This window comes from Gopherus flavomarginatus, chromosome 6, assembly GCF_025201925.1.
Source record: "Gopherus flavomarginatus isolate rGopFla2 chromosome 6, rGopFla2.mat.asm, whole genome shotgun sequence".
NCBI lineage: Eukaryota > Metazoa > Chordata > Testudines > Testudinidae > Gopherus > Gopherus flavomarginatus.
The window spans coordinates 24057837-24076999 of record NC_066622.1 but is presented as its reverse complement, the minus strand read 5'-3'; the positions used below and the strand labels follow the sequence as shown (position 1 = coordinate 24076999).

General features: G+C 43.5%; 2 protein-coding genes across 3 annotated transcripts in view; both read right to left on the bottom strand.

The window, feature by feature from the left end:
- Positions 1-2031, bottom strand: part of RAB7A (RAB7A, member RAS oncogene family) — a 31294-nt gene extending 29263 nt beyond the window's left edge. Inside the window, exons 1-2 of one of the 2 annotated variants that reach the window (XM_050958542.1) lie at positions 1899-2031; positions 995-1056 (exon numbers count right to left, since the gene is read on the bottom strand). The gene's annotated coding sequence lies outside the window, so the exon portion shown is untranslated. The remainder of the gene's footprint in view (positions 1-994; positions 1057-1898) is intronic. The other variant, XM_050958541.1, reaches the window with a different exon arrangement.
- The window catches only part of LOC127053580 (histone H1.10), a 200927-nt gene that overhangs the window by 46422 nt on the left and 135342 nt on the right, over positions 1-19163 (bottom strand). The window lies entirely within an intron of this gene.

Sequence of the window (19163 nt, the reverse complement as noted above, 5' to 3'; positions counted from 1 at the left end):
ATTAATTCAGATACTCCAGAAGAGTGGGCTGGGTTATGTATGTCTTTATCATCTCATCTATGTTTCTTTATCAGGTGCAAAATGTTGCCTTTCAATTTGCATAGCACAGAAGAGGTGGGTAGCATTTGGTAACAGTTCACTACTAGACATGTTATTGCAGTAGCATTGTTAGTGACATGAAAAATTATTTTAGTCTTAAGTCTTTAACCCTTATAATTCTTGTACAAAAGTAAGCTTCCCTCTTGTTTGAGAGGAGTTTGTGCCACCTTGTTTTCAGTTTACATGCAGTTCCTTATGTTATAGCAGCTTTGTTCCACCAGGAAAAGTGTTTGAAAAATTATGTAAGGGAAAAAGTTACACACGTTGACTTTTGTTTTATGTTTTAACAAGGCACTTCAAGACTTAAAGAGCTTTAGAATTAGTGTTTTTACACACAGCTCCAACTAGCCAGCCTTGAGCTAAAAAGCTTGTAACAGGTCAGTATGATCAGAACTTGTTTTAAGATACAGCTAAACCAATACACTACCTATGCCAGTAGTTAAATATGAATATCAAGTACTTAAGTCCCTCATTAACTTAGCTTCTATATATTTTAAAAAGTTAAACATTGCTATCATGCTTAGTTTACCCCATAAGATACTATCACAGCCTACAGCACTCTAGCATCTAGTTTAATCGACTCAGTCCTTCCACATGCAAAGCAGTTACTTGCACAATAACTGCCAGTCTTCTCAGCTGCCTGTGTTGTCCTGTTAATTGACTAAGGGCAGTGTGCTAGTAAGATAATTATGTCCACTGATTACACCGAGTAATATTTCAAGCAAATATTATAAGTATCTATTTCTGAAGAACACTTAAGGATATTCCTAGCCTCTAGTTGCCTTCCCCCCACCCTCAATCATCTCTATCGAGAGTCTTTGCAGGAATCTGAGCACAAAATATGGCAGCTATGTGTGACCAAAAAAATGGGGGGGGGGGGAGAACTCTTTCCTACCATAAATTTCTTCCTCAGTCCTTCATCAGCTCTTACTGGTTTTCATGTAGACCACAATGCATCTGAACAATACAGACAGCTAGAAATGCTGAAGGGATAGCCTCTTCCCCCAAAAAAGAACTACATTTAGCTACAACATCCACATTGTTTTGAATATAAACCTTCTGTGATCAGTTTTCTTATTAATGATTCCAAGGCATTAAGAAAGCTTCACTGTTACACAGGAGGGCTGAGAGAAAAAGAAATCCTTAAGCTTGTCTCAGGCCTTATACATGCCACCTCTGTCAGCCCCACAATGCCTAGCTCAGCGAGTTCTCAATCATGCAAATCCCACTATTAGGAAAGAGCCTCTTTCTCTGGCACAGCATGAGACACAAAGGAACAAGCTTCCGGGTCTATCAACCCCCCTCAGTGCCTGCAGCTGGGAAGAGAAGCCCCCTCCCCCTCACAGGCCCGCTCCCCCCTCCTACTCCAAACAAGGGAGGAGCCCCGCTGCCACCTCCTCCCGGAGCCCCTCCTCTCGCTTTAGTCCTAGATATCGGGATCTACTGCCTCCCCCTCCTGAGAGAGGGTAGGGTGGAGCCGGCTGCCTTCCCCCCAGCCTCAGAAGACTTAGCGAGAGAAGGGAGCAGCTGCTGCCCCCGCTCCGAGTCGGGAGAGCGAGCTCCGCTACCTCCTACGTTCCCGGCCCAAGCGAAACACGGCCCCCACACAAACCCTGGCGAGAGCCCGCTGCCTCTGCCCAGCCACAGCCCCCCCCCGGACCGCTCCCAAGAGGAGAACCTCCCCACCACCCCCAAGGGGAGGGAGGGGGAGCAGAGAATAGGCCACGGCCCTCGGCCCACCTCTCTGCCCGGAAAGAAGAGAGCCCCACGGCGCCGACCCCGCCAGCTCGGCTACTCACCGCGCTCGGTATCCCCACGGCACCTGCTCCAAGCCTCGCTACCTCCTCTGCTCCCGTCGGCTCCGCTTTAATGGGGCCAAACAGCCTCCCCGCTTTCACTTCCGCCTCTCCCTCGCCAGCTTCCGGTCACGGGACCATCCGGCGCTGCGACGTCAGCACGCACGGGATAGGCCCTGGGGCAGTCTCCAGCTGGACCGGCGTCACATGTACAAGCACGGTCGCTCTGGCGTCACCAGGGTGGCCATCTTGGATTCCAGACCCTGGTGTGGAGCGTTCGAGTCAGCCCTGCTCTCGCCCCATTGTTGTGTCCCGTGCACATGCTGGGGTCTGGGCCCTCGGCGTGAGGCACGTGGCGTGGCCCGCTGTGGCAGCCCCGCAGGGTTCCTCGGCCCTCCTGGAAGAGCAGACAGAGCCGCTTTTGCAAGTGCCTCAGGGAAATTGAGGGCACAGCTACAGGAGTGCAGTTACACCACCATAGCTGTAGTGATATTCCTGCCCATGTGCTGTACCCCAAAATGTATCCATCGGGGGGAATTACACTGCATAACTTGGGCAGTACCAGCATGCTGATGAATTTCCCCATATTGCCACACTTTTAGTCATTATGGTTAAGGGCACACTAGAAACACCATGTCAGGGTGACCAGATACCATGATTTTATAGGGATAGTCACGGTTTTTGGGTCTTTTTCTGATATAGATTCCTGTTACCCCAAACCCCGTCCTGATTTTTTCACACTGGCTGTCCGGTCACCCTACCATGGATAGATGAGTGACTAGGCAGATAAGGGGGATAGAAAAGATGGATAAGGACAGATACAATGGATAAAATAGATAAATCCACACTAGTGGTAATTACTTAATCACTTGCTTTTCATTACATCCCATCTCTCATAATTTGTATGTAGTTCTCTATATAGGTTCAGATCTAGGTTTATGTGTGAATGGGATCTTACAGACTGACCTAGCCCACTGCAGTTTATACAAGACTTCATGTTGACTGCAATAGCAGCTGGATCAGCTTTTTAGAGCAGAGGATGGGGAGGCAGGACAGTAGTTTTGATCCCTGACATGTGCGATTGCACAAGATCTTCTACCTCCTCTGTGCCTCAATTACTCCATCTATTGAATGGTGTTAATTATACCAACCCTTCTCACAGAGATATTGTGTTTTTTAATTTATTAATGGTTATAACGTGCTTTCAGATTGTTGGATGGAAAGTGCTGGACAAAGTGTTAATTATTATGATGATACTTCATTGAACAAAAGAAGAAAGACTTAGGGAAAAGCTCAAGAACAGAACTCATGAAGGTTCATCACTGCTTTGGCCATGTTGCTAATACCATCCTCTCTGTGCAGCTTAATTACCACAGGGTCCAGACATGCAGTGGCTACAGCATCAAACCGGGGCACAGCATTCAACTTCTCCACCTGTATGTTTCTTGAAAAAAGACCATTAAATGCTGGGTGGGCAAAGAACAGACATTACTGACAGGCTATAAGGTGCTGCTCTTCCCATTTCTAAAAGTTCCTTTTTCTGTACAGTACTTAGAGGAGCCAGTTTCAGAGTTTGAAAATTCTGCCTTCTGTGGAGCATCGGGGTTCTGGCAAAAGTGCAACATGTTTATTTTAAATGGGATATTTTTCGTATGCATTGTTAGAGAAGACCTAACACAAGGTTGGGATGTTACTTTATTTCTTCCTTTGCACAACCAGCAGCTGTGCCATGCAATATTTTCTCACCGTGGCTTGATAATCCCTGCAGGTAATGCTTTCTCTCATCAGACTAACATGGCCCAATCCTGTTCCCATTGAAGTGAACGGGAATTTTGTCATTGAGCAAGATATGGAGCTGTATATGTAAGGGCCACAGCTTGTTGCAAATATTATAGTTAAATTGAAAGATAGAATAATCATGAGGCTTCAATCCATATCTGCATCTCTTTATAGTTACATCTTTCTTCTTTGATTTTTCTATCTGCATCATATTGACACACCTATCAATGAAATGAAAACAAGCGTAGGCTAAAATAAAAAGTGTAATGCAGTGGAAACCCTGATAAGGTGATTGGCCAGCATAAATAGTTTTCATTGCCTATTAGGAAGTCATTGTTTCTTGACAGACCAGTTTGGTTGAGAATAAACAAAATCAAAACCTTAAAAATTGGATCATTTTGAAACCAAATGTCAGTTGTTTCCACGTAAAAATATTACTGGGGAAATCAGTAGTCTCACAGGTGTTAGGGGATTTGTGTCCCTTTTCATAATTGCCTGACTTCTGGCTGTCAGTTTCACCAAAGTAATACACATCAACACACTCCATACACTAATCCCTCCACATTAGGAAATAAGAATCCCCCCATCCTTGTCCTGTTCCTCGTGTGACAAACAATCCAACCTGCCTACTCCAACTAAATACAGTAGTATGTGAGATACCTTGTAATGCCTCCTTCCATTGCTTTTGTTTCAACATGGCCCCTCCTTTTTCCTGTTATACAAGATAGTTCATTCTCTCCATTGTATCAATGCAAATAAAAGTAAATGTATCAATACAATCCTATTTATGTAAACCATACAATGTAGACAATGTGCTATTTTTTTCTTGGATGAACGCAAGCGTGACGGAATGCACCCCTGTATTCATACCTTGCACACTAATCTTTGTATAAAATGTGCCTTGAAAAGTATCATTTCAAAACCAATAACTTGCTGGTCAATAATATGGCAAAATGTATGTAACAACATTATATGTAAAATTATGAACATAAGATGAAATCACAACTGAAGTGTGTTTACCAGACAAGTCTGGGAAGTAGGTAAACCTGTTTTTCAAAGACAAAGGACAAGTTTGTCTAGTCAGGTGTCATCAAAGCTTATGGGCGGTCACCTACCAAGTGGCCATTTTTTGGCATTGAAGGGAGGTAAGGCAAGAGACAAACAGATCTGCAGCTTAGCAAACAGAGGTGAACAGCAACAACTTAACATCTCTTCTCCCCCCAGACTCCTTATCTCCTTGGTCTCAGCTGAAAATAATTTTATCTAGGGGTCACTCTCAGGAAAATGCATTTCAGAGGATGACTGAACTATAAAAGTGAGGGGCAAAAACACCCTGAGTTATCTCTCCCTGTCCATTTCTCTTTTTGCAACTAAGATGACAAAAGAAACAGCCATTGGACCTTTGGAGTAGATCCAGACCTTAAATTTGGTCATGAATGCTACTGAAAAACTTGTGGTAAGAATTTCACCCTGACCCAAGTCTAGTTGGTTAAGTTTAGTAACAGGAAGTATTTTATCTTTAATTTTTCTTGTAACCATTTCTGACCACGAAGCCTCATTACTTGTACTCACTTAAAATCTTATCTTCTTTTGTTAAATACACTTGTTTTATTCTTTAATCAAAACAATCCCAGTGTTGTGAACGGTGTGGGTAAGTTCATTTAAAAGGAGCAAGTTGTATCTTCATCCCTGTAGGGGGGCAAGAGACAGAATATATATGGTCTGTCCACCACAGGTCTGGACAGTACAGAACATATGTTTTTTGGGGAAAATCCAGGACTAGGTGTTTGTTGGGATTATCCTGCAGGTGGTAACCAAGACTGGTGGAAGCCAGAGTGTGACTGACACGTATTGACAGGCTGCAGCTATAGACAGACACTCAGGGTGTTACCTGCCTGCTGGCAGGCTGTTTATGAGCTACCCAGGTGGGATCTACAGCAGTAAAGCATTGTGAGGCACCACAGGTTGCAGGGGAGATGGTGACAGCCCCTCAATGGTCTGGATTGCGCCCTGGAATGTCATAGCATATTAGAACATATTCAACATTTTAATAGATGAATCAGCAGAAAAGTCCATCTAAATCTAATCTTATTTCAATATAATGGATCTAGTCCCTGTTGTATCTTTAATTCCAACTCATGACATTGTTTTGGACCTTCAGTTGGGGCTTTTGGCTGTAAATCTCTCAAATTCTCAATGGTGCCTGCATTTATAATGCACTTTTCATCTTAATATTCACTTTACAAATACTAAATAACTATTGTTTGTATAAATTGTTTATTAACTTTAAAATAAATCTCTACAAAAAACTACAACTAGATATTCAGGCAATGCTAGATAGCATGAAGCTACAGTTTAGGGGCATTCCACAGTTAACCTGCACTCCCTGTTTAGGGCCAGATCTTAAGGATCCAATTCTGGACCCTAGTTCTATAACACAGTCTGAATGTTCAAAGTTCAGAGGATTACAAAGATGCTGGCCTACAGTTAGCCCATGTCTGGGCACATGCTACATATTTTATCAAAAGACTGGACTAATTCTGTTCATTTTCATTCTTTTTTCTCCAGAGCACATTAATCCACCCCCTACAAATGGCTGCAATCCTTTGCTCCAGTACATCACTGAATAGCTCCTCAAGAACTTCCCTGGGTGTTTAGCTTGACCTACCGAGAAGGAAGAGACAGACTTGTGGATTGTGAATGTTGGGAATATTCAGCACCAGCTATAAAAAGATTTAACTGTTCTCAATGAAACCTCATTCCCCTCCTCCAAATCCCTCCTTAAGACTCACTTATCTTGACTAGCTTTCCAATGCTAATCTCAATTCCATCACCTCTACCCTCTGACTGACTTCCTCAAACTAACATTATATTTTAACTTACTGAAAAAAAAAAAAAAAAGAGGAAGCAACAAGATGTGAACACAAGATTTTTGTAACTCTGGAGTAGTCTAGTTTTCTCCCGACACAACACTTTATTTGTCATTCTTTGATTCATTTTGGCTAATCGAAGCTGTGACCTCACTGGCATATTTCTTTAAAATCTTCCATTGTTGCATTACCACTTATGCAATTCCGCCAGTGGAAGCTACTGTAGGTTGATCACCTGCCTTTTCACCACCGTATTGTCTAACCCCTGCTCGCAGTATGAATGCTGAGCTATTGATCAGCACTAGTGCTTTCACTGTAGCTACCATCAATGGATCTACACTGGTACTACAACAATGGCAGATTTAAGTGAAATGCCTGCGTACACAAGGCTTTAGGGTCTGGGCTAGCGTGGTTTTGAGTACTTATTGCAAGGTGTACAATGTCCTCAATTCCAATTGACTTCTATAGCAGTGAGAGTTCTGAGTATCTCACAGGGGCTGCTTACAACCTGTACATCTCAGTTTCTGTCTTCTCAATTTGTCTGAAAAATTCATGACCATCTATCCTGCTGTACAGATACTAATAACAACAGCATATCCTCCCTTCTGCTCTCAGTTTGATGCTTGTTACATTTCTCATTGCAGTCTTTATTGCTTGTGTCATATGTTCTGTATTCATGGAAGCTCTCTGGATTTGTTCACAGGTATCTGACCACTTGTCATAAGTATATACTCTTTTTAAATTCCTCACTCACTTAATATTTTTTTCATCCTAACCCTTAATGTTTCCCTATCAGAAATGAATTACTGCTGGGTGATGGCTACTTTGGAGAGTATCTTCTTCAAAGGATTGAAAATTTGGCGTATCAGACGTTCTCAGTTTAGTTTCTTCATCTAGGAAATGTCCTAACAGTAAGAACTTAAGAAGTGAGTTTTGGGGATATTAAATTGTTTTCCAAAGGCATTACAATGACAAAGTCTGAAATCCTAAGATCTTTCCACTGTCTAAAAAAAAATTCCCTGGAAAATTTGAGAAAATTGTATTATATTCTTAATAATGATTAGTGCTTGAGCACTTGACACCAAATACTGACAGCAGTTCTTATTCATGTTTCTGTTAATGTAGAGGGAGTGTGATAGAGTGAGGAAGGGATTATTAGCTGATAGAAAGGGGAAAGAGTATACTTTCCTAAGGGGAGCTGCTGGCTGCTCAGTGTATCAAAATCGGGCCACTTATTCAGGAGCCTAAATATGGACTTAGAAACCTAAATTTGGCTCCTCCTCTTGAAGCTCTTGCCTGTCAACTCTAAATTTCTCTAAGCAAACCAAATACCCAAACATTTATACTTACCTGACACCCATCTCAGTGGCATTTACACAGAAGAGTCACCACTGACTGGAATAACTGATTTTAAGGAGTCTGTGTAGTATCTAAAAGAGAGCATTTAACATATAGGAGTCTGTAATCAGCATATAGTGAAATTATGAAGTTTAGATTTCCCAGTGCAACACATTCTGTGATGATTTCCTGTCTTACACTCTCTTGTGTGCCACAGGTTTTAGTAATACAGCAAATTAGACTGAAAGAATTACACCCTTCCTTTACACCTCATGCTGAATATTTGATAATTAATCTTTACAAGTGCCTAGGAGCTGCTTTACAAATGAGGAAACAGGGACACAGAGAGGTGAAGTAACTTGTCTGAGGTCACACATTGAGTCAGTGGCAAAGTCAGAATTAGAATCTTGGAATTGCTAGACCACATCTATCTAAACATAGACACTATGAAAAACTGTATGTAAATACCAGAAGTCATCCAGATAAGTACACAGGGATGTATTTGATATGGTGTATTGGTAGAGGTTATTACAAAATGTGTATGCAATAAACATGTATGTAGGTGATGCTTTTATAAACATAGTAAGGGGCATTCTTTTTCAGTAAAGTGTTTGCTTTTGCAGCAGGTAACCTATGTAGTAGATTCTGCCTGTTATTGTTATATAACACTGTAAGCAGATGTGATCTTTACATGGTACATATTTGTTCAAAGTCTACATGATGGGTACCAGATAAGTAGATAGATAACACAGAGATAATGTGCCAAATCCTTGCCGCAAAGAACTTACAGTCCAACAGCTCAAATGGGTACAAGGCAGTCCAAGGTAATAAGGTCAGATAGTACATACTGGAAAACAGAAAAGCATGTGGCCACTGTAACTGAAATGCTTTGTGAGATGGGTGGATTGTGTCATGTTGCTATTGCACCCAACACGTTTTGTGTGGCAGGTGGAATAGTCGCATCACCACTCTTAACTGGAATGTTTCCTGAACCAGGTGGATTGTGTCATGGTGCTCTTGCTTCATGTGACAGCTGCATTGTGCTATGTGACCACTGTAAATTGAATCTTTCATGGGACAAGTGTACTGTGTCATGTTGCTATTCCTTAATAACAGTATTTATTTTGTCATGTGAGATCACAGTCTCAGTGCTGAAAGGCATCCTTTCAGAGACTACTAGCTGAAAAAAAGTAACTTGGAGATTCCCATAGGTGGACTATATGGGCATATGATACCAACTGTCAACAAGGACTAATAGTCACACTTTTCAAGATCTGTTGGTCCCAGTTTTTAAATCTGTACACTTAGGAACAAACTCTGTCCTTAGATCAGAGGTCGGCAACCTTTCAGAAGTGGTGTGCCGAGTCTTGGTTTATTCATTCTAATTTAAGGTTTTGCATGCCAGTAATACATTTTAACGTTTTTGGAAGGTCTCTTTCTATAATATATAACTAAACTATTGTTGTATGTAAAGTAAATAAGGCTTTTAAAATGTTTAAGAAGCTTAATTTAAAATGAAATTAAAATGCAGAGCCCCCTGGACTGGTGGCCAGGACCTGGGCAATGTGAGTGCCACTGAAAATCAGCTCACGTGCCACCCTTCGGCACCCATGCCATAAGTTGCCTACCTCTGCCTTGGATACACACATGTAATCCCTGTTGAAGTCAGTGGGAATTGCTAGCATATCTGAAGGCACAATTTAACCTCCCATACTCAAAATACCTTTCCAGTAGGTTCAGCAAGGAGAGAGAGGCTGCAATTACATGCCATTTGGCCATGCATAGGTGCCCAATACCTATCTGCCACTGCTATACTCCAATGTTTCTCAACCTTTTCGGGTTGCTGACCACTTATACAAAGTCAAAAATGTTCACAACCCCCTTACATTTGCTATAAAAGTAAGAGCAAATAAGGTGTCAGTAATGATAGTGATAAGCTTGTGTCATTTATTTGTGTGTGTGTTTCAAAATGTTGAAAGAGATTACTTGGTCTTAAAGGGAACTCAATATTGAACGTAACTCAAGAGTGTGCGGGGACTGCGGGGGTAGGGGTGAGATTTTCTTTGCTTTAGTTTGTAATATATTTTCAGTGCCTTATTCCTCCCTGATTGTTTTTATATCCTCCCTTGAGGTCATGACCCACTGCTTCAGAAACACTGATCTACCAAGTTGAAGTGATGCTCTTTGAAAAGCTGCTGACTTATTTAAAAGATCTGTTAAAGATGATCTGTAAAGCTTCAGTTACTACATGTCAAAACTGTAGTTTATGGTTCCAAATTGCTGACAAAATCAATGTGTACATTGAAAATTATACTTCTTTGTTCTCCTTGTTTGTTTGGGTGGAGAGATATCCCCTAGGACAGTGGTTCCCAAATTTGTTCCGCTGCTTGTGCAGGGAAAGCCCCTGGCGGGCTGGACTGGTTTGTGTACCTGCCGTGTCCGCAGGTTCAGCCAATCCCAGCTCCCAGTGGCCGCGGTTCACTGCTCCGGGTCAATGGGAGCTGCTGGAAGCGACACGGGCCAAGGGACATACTGGTTGCCATTTGCAGCAGCTCCCATTGGCCAGGAGCAGCGACCAGCGGCCACTGGGAGCCGTGACTGGCCGAACCTGCGGACGTGGCAGATACAAACAGGCCCAGCCTGCCAGGGGCTTTCCCTACACAAGTGGCGGAACAAGTTTGGGAACCACTGCCCTAGGATTTTCTCCTTGTTTTCCTTGCCTTTCCTGCAATCAATCCAAGAGCAATTAGGCTCTAATAAGTGCCACATCCAGCCCACATCAGCCCAAAGGACAGATGGAGGGGCTCAGAATGCAGAATATGGGGAACATGCCACATGGGACTCCCATCTGCTCTGGAGTCCTGCCTTCTGTCACATTATTGCAAACAATGGGGTTATCCTAACAGCCCTTATGCTATCTTGGATCAGTCCATTGACCAATACCAAATGCTTCAGAAAAGGACAACACAAACTTCACAAAATACATCCATCATCAATTTGGCAGTGGTATAGGTGAGTTATTCATGATGATTTCCACACCTGCAAAGAAAAAAAAAAGACCTTTTTCTGGCACTCCGTTTTGATTTTCACAGCCGATCAACAGTTTCTGTAATCAGGAAATGGTATACGACACCCTGCCAGTGCCAGACAACACTGAAGGGTGGCTTGTGTACACAGAGAGTTAATGCTCTCCTGTTTGATAGTCTCTATGGAATCCTTATCAGACATTTGACATGACACAGGCAAATCTCCCCCAGGAGATAGGTTATTGCAGATCACGAAGGACAAACATATTGATAGGACCATGACGAGGTCTTCCTGGCAAATAGCCAGGCTCAGTCCAGAGGTTTTAATTGTATACCTTCATAGGAACTAGGTCTCCCTTTCCTAGCAAAAAATAAATAATTTGAATGGTACCATCTAATCAAATCCATTGCTTGTTGCTTCCAAATAACAAACAACACACTACTTAATAATCTGGCATGAATTTCACATTATCTCAGTCAGACTGAAAACAGTACAGCCACAATTTTCCTTAATGAGATGCAAAGCAAGTCAATAACTGTAAGCCAGTTAACTACACCCTGTAAAGAAACCCGCAACTTTCCATGCAGTCCAGAGTAGGTTTTGCAAGCTTGAGCATCCCTTACAACATTCTGGTTAGGCACAGTCCTTGCCAACAACTATAGCCTACTGTAATGCATTAACAGCACAGGATTGCCACATTCTTTATATCAGAGGTTCTCAAACTGGGAGTCGGGACCCCTCAGGGGGTCGCAATGTTATTACATCGGGGGTCACCGTGTTGTCAGCCTCCATTCCAAACCCCGCTTTGCCTCCAGTATTTATAATGGTGTTAAATATATAAAAAAGTGTTTTTAATTTATAAGGGGTGGTCATACTCAGAGGCTTGCTGTGTGAAAGAGATCATCAGTACAAAACTTGGAGAACCACTGCTTTATATGCATATGCATATGCATATCCAAGGTAAATACAACAGCAACCTCTTGTCCTTCCAAAAATATACAACTATGACAGATGAGAGTTGTTCTCTCAATGAAAAAGATTCCATTAGAAAATGGAAACTCACATATTCCACAGAAAAACAGAATCGTGTAGCAATTGTTCCACAGGCTTTACTAACAAGGAAGGGCTGCACCAGCTCTGAATTGTGATCTGGCATCCTAATTTGCAGGGTGTTAAAGGATCAGAAAATAACCAATTTGAGCCATCAAGCAAAATAAACACAGCAATGTTTTGTCGCACCATATTCTTACATTAAGTTTTCATGTTCTTATACAGGAGTTTGTCTTGTCAAGCAGGGAAAAGTGGCAACCCTTGTTACTTCTTCCCTTGATAGAGCTGTTTTCACTCTGCCCTTTCTCTAAAAAACAAGGGCCCAAATCCTTAAAAGATATTTGACCATCTAATTTGATTGATTTCAGTGGAAGTTAGGAGCCTAATATCTCTGAGGATCTGAGCCAAAATGTTTCCCTTGCAATGTTGTAACACAATGACATTGACTCTAACCTGAGTCACATTGGGCGCTCCAAATATCCTGAAAGTCTGGCTGTTCTGAAGAACCGTGAAATCAGTACTGCCCTGGAAACTTCAGAATGGTGTACCTGGGACCCAAAATTTGAAGCATTGAATAAGCAAAGGGTGTGCATTTAGGAAGTAAATAGTTCCCCTGCCCAGCCCAATTTCCTGCTCCTGTTTTGCATGTGTAGTGGGAAGTTGTGTATGTTTAGAACCAGATTGTCTATGTCTATATACATATTATAATTTACAAGTGAATTCACTGAAAACTGATAATTCACATGCCACTTGTTTAGAACAAAATAAATGCAGTTCTCCTCAACTTTTCAAAAGCACAATAATAATTAGTGTTTAGTTGGAAACAGGATATCAGAAAGACAAAGCAGGTGAGGTAATACTTTTTTTGGACCAACTTCTGTTGGTGGAAAGGACAAGCTTTCAAGCTTCACAGAGCTCTTCTTCAGGTCTGGGGAAGGTAGGTAACTACGAACCAGAGTGTCTAAGCTAACTACAAGCATAAAGGGTTCAAGCATGCTATAGGAAACCACTTAAAAATGAAGTATCAGAGGGGTAGCCGTGTTAGTCTGGATCTGTAAAAGCAGCAAAGAGTCCTGTGGCACCTTATAGACTAACAGACGTATTGGAGCATGAGCTTTTGTGGGTGAATACCCACTTCATCGGATGCATGGCAACTGAGGGTTAGATTGTATTGACATTTGTAAACCATAAGGATTGGGAGGAGCGAAAGGCGGGGAATCAACTTTATCAGACTAAGGGCTGGTCTACACTGGAAACTTACATCCCCCTGGTGTAGACAGCGCTAGGTCAACAGAAAAATTATTCTGTCAGCCTAGCTACCTACTCTCGAGGAGGTGGATTACCTATGCCAATGAGAGAACCCCTCCCGTCGGCACAGGTAGTGTCTACACTGAAGCACTACAGTGCTGCAGCAATGCAACTAGGCGACTGTAGTGGTTTAAGTGTGACTTCTGTTGGCTTAAAAAGACTTTAGTTTCATTTCTAATGACAGAAGGCGTAGAACAGCTTACTCTTCAGCACCAGACCTGAAGAAGAGCTTTGTGTAGCTCGAAAGCGTCTCTCTTTCACCAACAGAAGTTGGTCCAATAAAAGGACATGGTGGTGATGGGGGACCTCCAGTACCCAGACATCCAGGGCTTTGGAGCTGTGCTCTGGCTCCCTCCAGCTCCAGGCAAAAACCTGCAGCTCCACTGCTCTGGAGCTACTCCGCACTCCAGCTCCGGGCTTCGCTCTAAAGCCCTGCAGACATCTGTTGGGAAAATGATACGGCAGGGCACAAATTGTCCAACAAGCCTATGTGCCAACTTTTAGTTTTCCCAGGGGGTGCTCCCCTCCACTCCACTCTGAGGCCCCGCCCCCACTCCACCCCTCCCCCAATGCCCTGCACTTGCTCCACCTCTTCCTGCCCATGCTCCACCCTTGAGGTCCCACCCTCACTCTACCTCTTCCTGCCCCTGCTCCACTCCCTCCCCGAGATCCCCGCCTGCTCACTGCCCTCTGCCCTCCCGCAAAGCCCTTCCCAAGCCACCCATCAGCTGTTTGGCAGTGTCGCTGAAGAGCTGTTTGGCAGTGCCCCCGATTAGCTGGTTGGGCGTGGCACCAAACAGCTGTGGCTGGTAGGTTCTGAACATCCACTGCTTTTTTCCATTGGTGCTCCAGCCTTGGAGCACTCATAGAATCGACACCTCTGCCAACAAGTTCTTGAAATGTGTTGGAGACATTTTTTTATGTCAGAAAGTGGAAAGCGACTAGGGGAGAGGCTTTTCTAGATTTGATTGTGACAAATAGGGAATAACTGGTTGAGAATTTGAAAGTGCAAGGCAGCTTTGGTGAAAGTGATCTTGAAATGGTAGAGTTCATAATTCTAAGGAATAGTGGAAGGGAAAACAGCACAATAAAGTTAACAGATTTCAAGAAGGCAGACTTTAGCAAACGTTGGGAGTTGGTAGGTAAGATCCCATGGGAAGCAAGTCTAAAGGGAAAAACAGTTCAAGAGAGTTGGCAGTTTTTCAAAGATACATTATTAAGGGCACAAGACCAAACTATCCCACCGCGTAGAAAGATAGAAAGTTTGGCAAGAGACCACCCTGGCTTAACCAGGAGATTTTCAATTATCTGAAACTCAAAAAAGAGTCATACAAAAAGTGGAAACTAGGTCAAATTATAAAGGATAAATATAAACAAATAACACAAGCATGTAGGGACAAAATTAGAAAGGCCAAGACACAAAACTGGATTAAACTAGCTAGAGACATAAAAGGTAACAACATTCTACAACTACATTAGAAGCAAGAGGAAAACCAAGGACAGGGTAGGTCCGTTACTCAATGAGGGGGGAAAACAAATGTGGAAATGGCAGAAGTGATAAATGATCTTTTTATTTAGTTTTTCACCAAAAAGTTTAGTAGCAATTGGACGTCTAACATAGTGACTGCCAGTGGAAATGAGGTAGGATCAGTGGCTAAAATAGGGAACGAACAAGTTAAAAATTACCTAGATAAGTTAGATGTCTTTGTCACCAGGGCCTAGTGAAATACATCCTAAAATACTCAGCTGACTGAGGAGATAGCTGAGCCATTAGCAATTCTCTTCAAAAAGTCATTGGAAGACAGGAGAGATTAAGAGGACTGGAAAGGGAGAAATATAGTACCAATCTATCAAAAGGGAAATAAGGACAACCCAGGGAATTACAGACCAATCATCTTAACTTCAGCACCTGAAAAGATAATGAAGCAAATAATTAACCAATCAATTTGCAAACATCTAGAAGATAACAAGGTGATAAGTAACAGTCACCATGGATTTGTCAAGAACAAATTACATTGAACCAACTTAATAGCTTTCTTTGAGAGAATAACAAGCCTTGTGGATAGAGGGAAGCAGTAGATCTTGACTTTAGTAAGGCTTTTGATACTGTCTCACATGACCTTCTCATAAATAAACTAGGGAAATGCAACCTAGATGGAGCTACTATGGATGCATGACTAGTTGGAAAACCATTCCCAGAGAATAGTTATCAGTGGTTCACAGTCATGCTGGAAGGGCATAACGAATGGGGTCCCGCAGGGATCAGTTCTGGATCCAGTTCTGTTCAATAACTGCATCAATGATTTAGATAATGGCATAAAGAGTACACTTACAAAGTTTACAGATGATACCAAGCTGGAATGGGGTTGCAAGTGCTCTGGAGATAGGATTAAAATTCAAAATGATCTGTACAAACTGGGGAAATGATCTGAAGTAAATAGGATGAAATTCAATAAGGACAAATGCAAAGTACTCTACTTAGGAAGGAACAAACAGTTGCACACATACAACATGGGATATGACTGCTTAGGAAGGAGTATTGTGGAAAGGGATCTGGGGGTCACAGTGGATCACAAGCTAAATATGAGTCAACAGTGTAACACTGTTGCAAAAAAAACAATCATCATTCTGGGATGTATTAGCAGGAATGTAGTAAGCAAGACATGAGAAGTAATTCTTCCGCTCTACTCCATGCTGATTAGACTTCAACTGGAATATTGTATCCAGTTCTGGGCATCACATTTCAGGAAAGATGTGGACAAACTGGAGAAAGTCCAGAGAAGAGCAACAAAAATGATTAAAGATCTAGAAAACATGACCTGTGAGGGAAGATTGAAAACATTGGGTTTGTTTAATCTGGAGAAGAGAAGACTGAGAGGGGACATGATAACAGTTTTCAAGTACATAAAAGGTTGTTACAAGGAGGAAGGAGAAAAATTGTTCTTCTTAACCTTTGAGGATAGGACAAGAAGCAATGGGCTTAAATTGCAGCAAGGGTGGGTTAGGTTAGACATTAGGAAAATCTTCCTACCTGTCAAAATAGTTAATCGCTGGAATAAATTTCCTAGGGAGGTTTTGGAATCTCCATCACTGGAGATTTTTAAGCGCAGATTAGACAAACACCTGTCAGGGATGGTCTAATACTTAGTCCTGCCACGTGTGCAGGGGACTGGACTAGATGACATCTCAAGTCCCTTCCAGTCCTAAGATTCTAAGAAGATATTAACTCACCCGCCTTGTCCATCTTCAGCACCTGATATTTATAGATCTGACAAAAAGAGGATGAGATTGAAGCCAGATATTAGAAGTGAACCATGATGAATCATTTCTCTTTTTTGCATGAATTTATAAAAGCGAAGGACTAAATAGCAGTGGACTGGCCTGGTACAGAGCAAGCTTTTCCTACCCTCAGCACAATCCTGATGTGTATCACCTCTGATTATTCCTCTACTAGACCCCAGCTCAGCCAGTGCACCTGAGGCCAGACCTGCAGCACTCCTGCTATGCCAGTCTTGGAACCCGCATTCAGTTCTGTGGCTGCCCCTTTACCCTGACCTGCAGGCCCCGAGCTAGCCCAGTCCAGGGCTACCCATGAAGTGTTTAGCAATGCATCCCTGACAAATTTTCACGTACAGGTTGAGTGAGGATTTGAGCTTCAGAGGAGCCCAAACTGAAACTCAGTTCTGAACTCAAATCACAGGAACTGGCTCTAAAGCCAGCCCCAGCCTGGAGTGCAGAGGGCTTGTCACAGAGATGAGTTTGCCGGGCCAACTTGGATCAAGAGTTTGAGTTTGGTCCCCTGGCAAATTGGACCCTGACCTCCAGCTGAGGTGGGGCTGGTGCCCTGGCCCCCAGGGCTTGTTATCCCACAGGAGCAGGGGTGAGTTCCTGCTTAGCATAATTGGGAATGGGGGGTACAGCACCAGAGTCAGCCAGAGTGTCCTTGCCTAGGGCAGGGGAACCAGCCTGGGGCCACCGAATTCCTGGCAGGGAGGTGGTCCAAGAGGCTGGTATACGCCGGGGTCCACTATCTGGCATCACATCTTCTCTCTGTCCTCCTGGGCTAGGGGCTGAGCCGGTACGGCAGCTGCCGGCCTGGCTGCGAGGGGGCATTGCTGCCCCTGGTGGTGGCGCTTGGCAGCTAGCAGTCCAGAGGGCAGAGGTGCATGGCACAGACATCTGTGGGTGACACACGTGAGCCCCATGGGCAGGGTACATGGGTCTGTGCTGGGCGGGCTGAGCACTTGGGAGCCAGGCATGCTCCTGCTCCAGCCCTAATCCTGTGTGCTTTGGGCAAGGCTCTGCAGCAGGGCCAGAGAGGGGTGGAAATGTAGGTGGGCCCCAACTTATGGTGAAAGGGCAATGATCTGTCTGTGGATGTGGTAGAGACCGAACAACTCCTGCATGAGGTGGTGCATCTTGGTCGGGAGGGAAATGGGATGGGCACAGGGAAGGGACATATTCTGGGCGGCATTGCTGTTTCTGGAGAAGGCTTGGAAGTGTCTATTCCAGGGTAAATCTCTGCTCTGTTCCTGGATGGCAGCTTGGGCAGCCTCATCCTCAGTACAAACCCGCTCAGACCCCCTGGTACATACTCAGGTGGCTAGCCCGAACTGCTGCCCACGCTACCCTTGGGCAGGCTAGCTCAGAGCTGTGTCTGTCTCCCTAAGCTTGGGAAGCACTCCCAGGTGCAGTGTAGACATGCCCTTGGGTATGTTCCACTTGAGCTGCAAGAGTGTGATCCCCTGCTTGTGTAGACACACCCATGCTAGTTCTGCTCAAGCTGGTGCCTAAAATCAGAAGAGTTGCCACAGCAGCATGAGCAGCAGGACGGACTAGCTGCTCTGAGTACGTACCTAGTGTCCTTGCTGGGCATGCACTCAAGGTGGTTAGCCCCTCCCATCATGGGCACTGCCAGGGTCACATTTTATTTTTAGCAAGCTATCATCTTTCTGACATACCCTCTGGCTAGTCTATAGGTGGCTATGCCCCTGCTCTGCATCTCTCGCTGCTTCAGTTTCTCCTTCTATAAAGTGGAATGTGTGATTTGACAGTGATTGTTTGCAGAGTATTTTCAGGTGTGAAAGTGCCAGTAATAATCACAGCATCCTTCCTTCACCTACGCTATTCACACTACATGAGAGTGGGGTGGCCAAAGATTTGACCCCCCCCATACCTGACACTCCTCTTCCCCTCTCAGGCACTCCCCAACACACACATATTAGCAGACTGACACACACACATACAGCCCATGAGCCCCTACACCTATCCTCTCCAAATCTGAGTGGTAATGCAACCTGGTGCACAGCATTGCCACACAACTCTCGTTTGGCCCAGCCAAAAAGTGGTCCCACCACGCTCCCTTCCTCACTCCTCAGCTCTGCAGCTTATTGTAATCCCCTGACACAATCAGAACTCTATTTGGTCCCCTCTACCTAGCAAAAATGAACTTTGGCCTGATTCTACAGTTGGATCCCTCCTAGCTTTAACTGAAGTGGGGCTCTTTGCACGCACAATACTATGCAGATAAAATTGCAGGATTGAGGCCAGTGTTTTAACTGTATTATATATATAATGCCGTTTCCAACAGCAACATCCCAGGCAATGTCTGTCTAGAGCTCTTCCCACTGCATAAATGGCAGTTCCCGGAGCTCTAGTCTATACAGTGAGTTAAAAGGATATTGTCTACCTAAACCCCACACTTCTTGCTGTAAGTTTTTACCTACCATTGTTCTAGTCCCTGTAAAATATTGTTTGTGCCTAGTACTGTGACTAAAAAAGATTACAGAAAAATCATTTCTTTGTTTTTTTTTCCCAGTTTGGATCTTTCACAAAGCAACAGAGGAAGGAAAAACATCTTTAAACACTCCAGAAAAATGTGCTTTTAAAACTACAA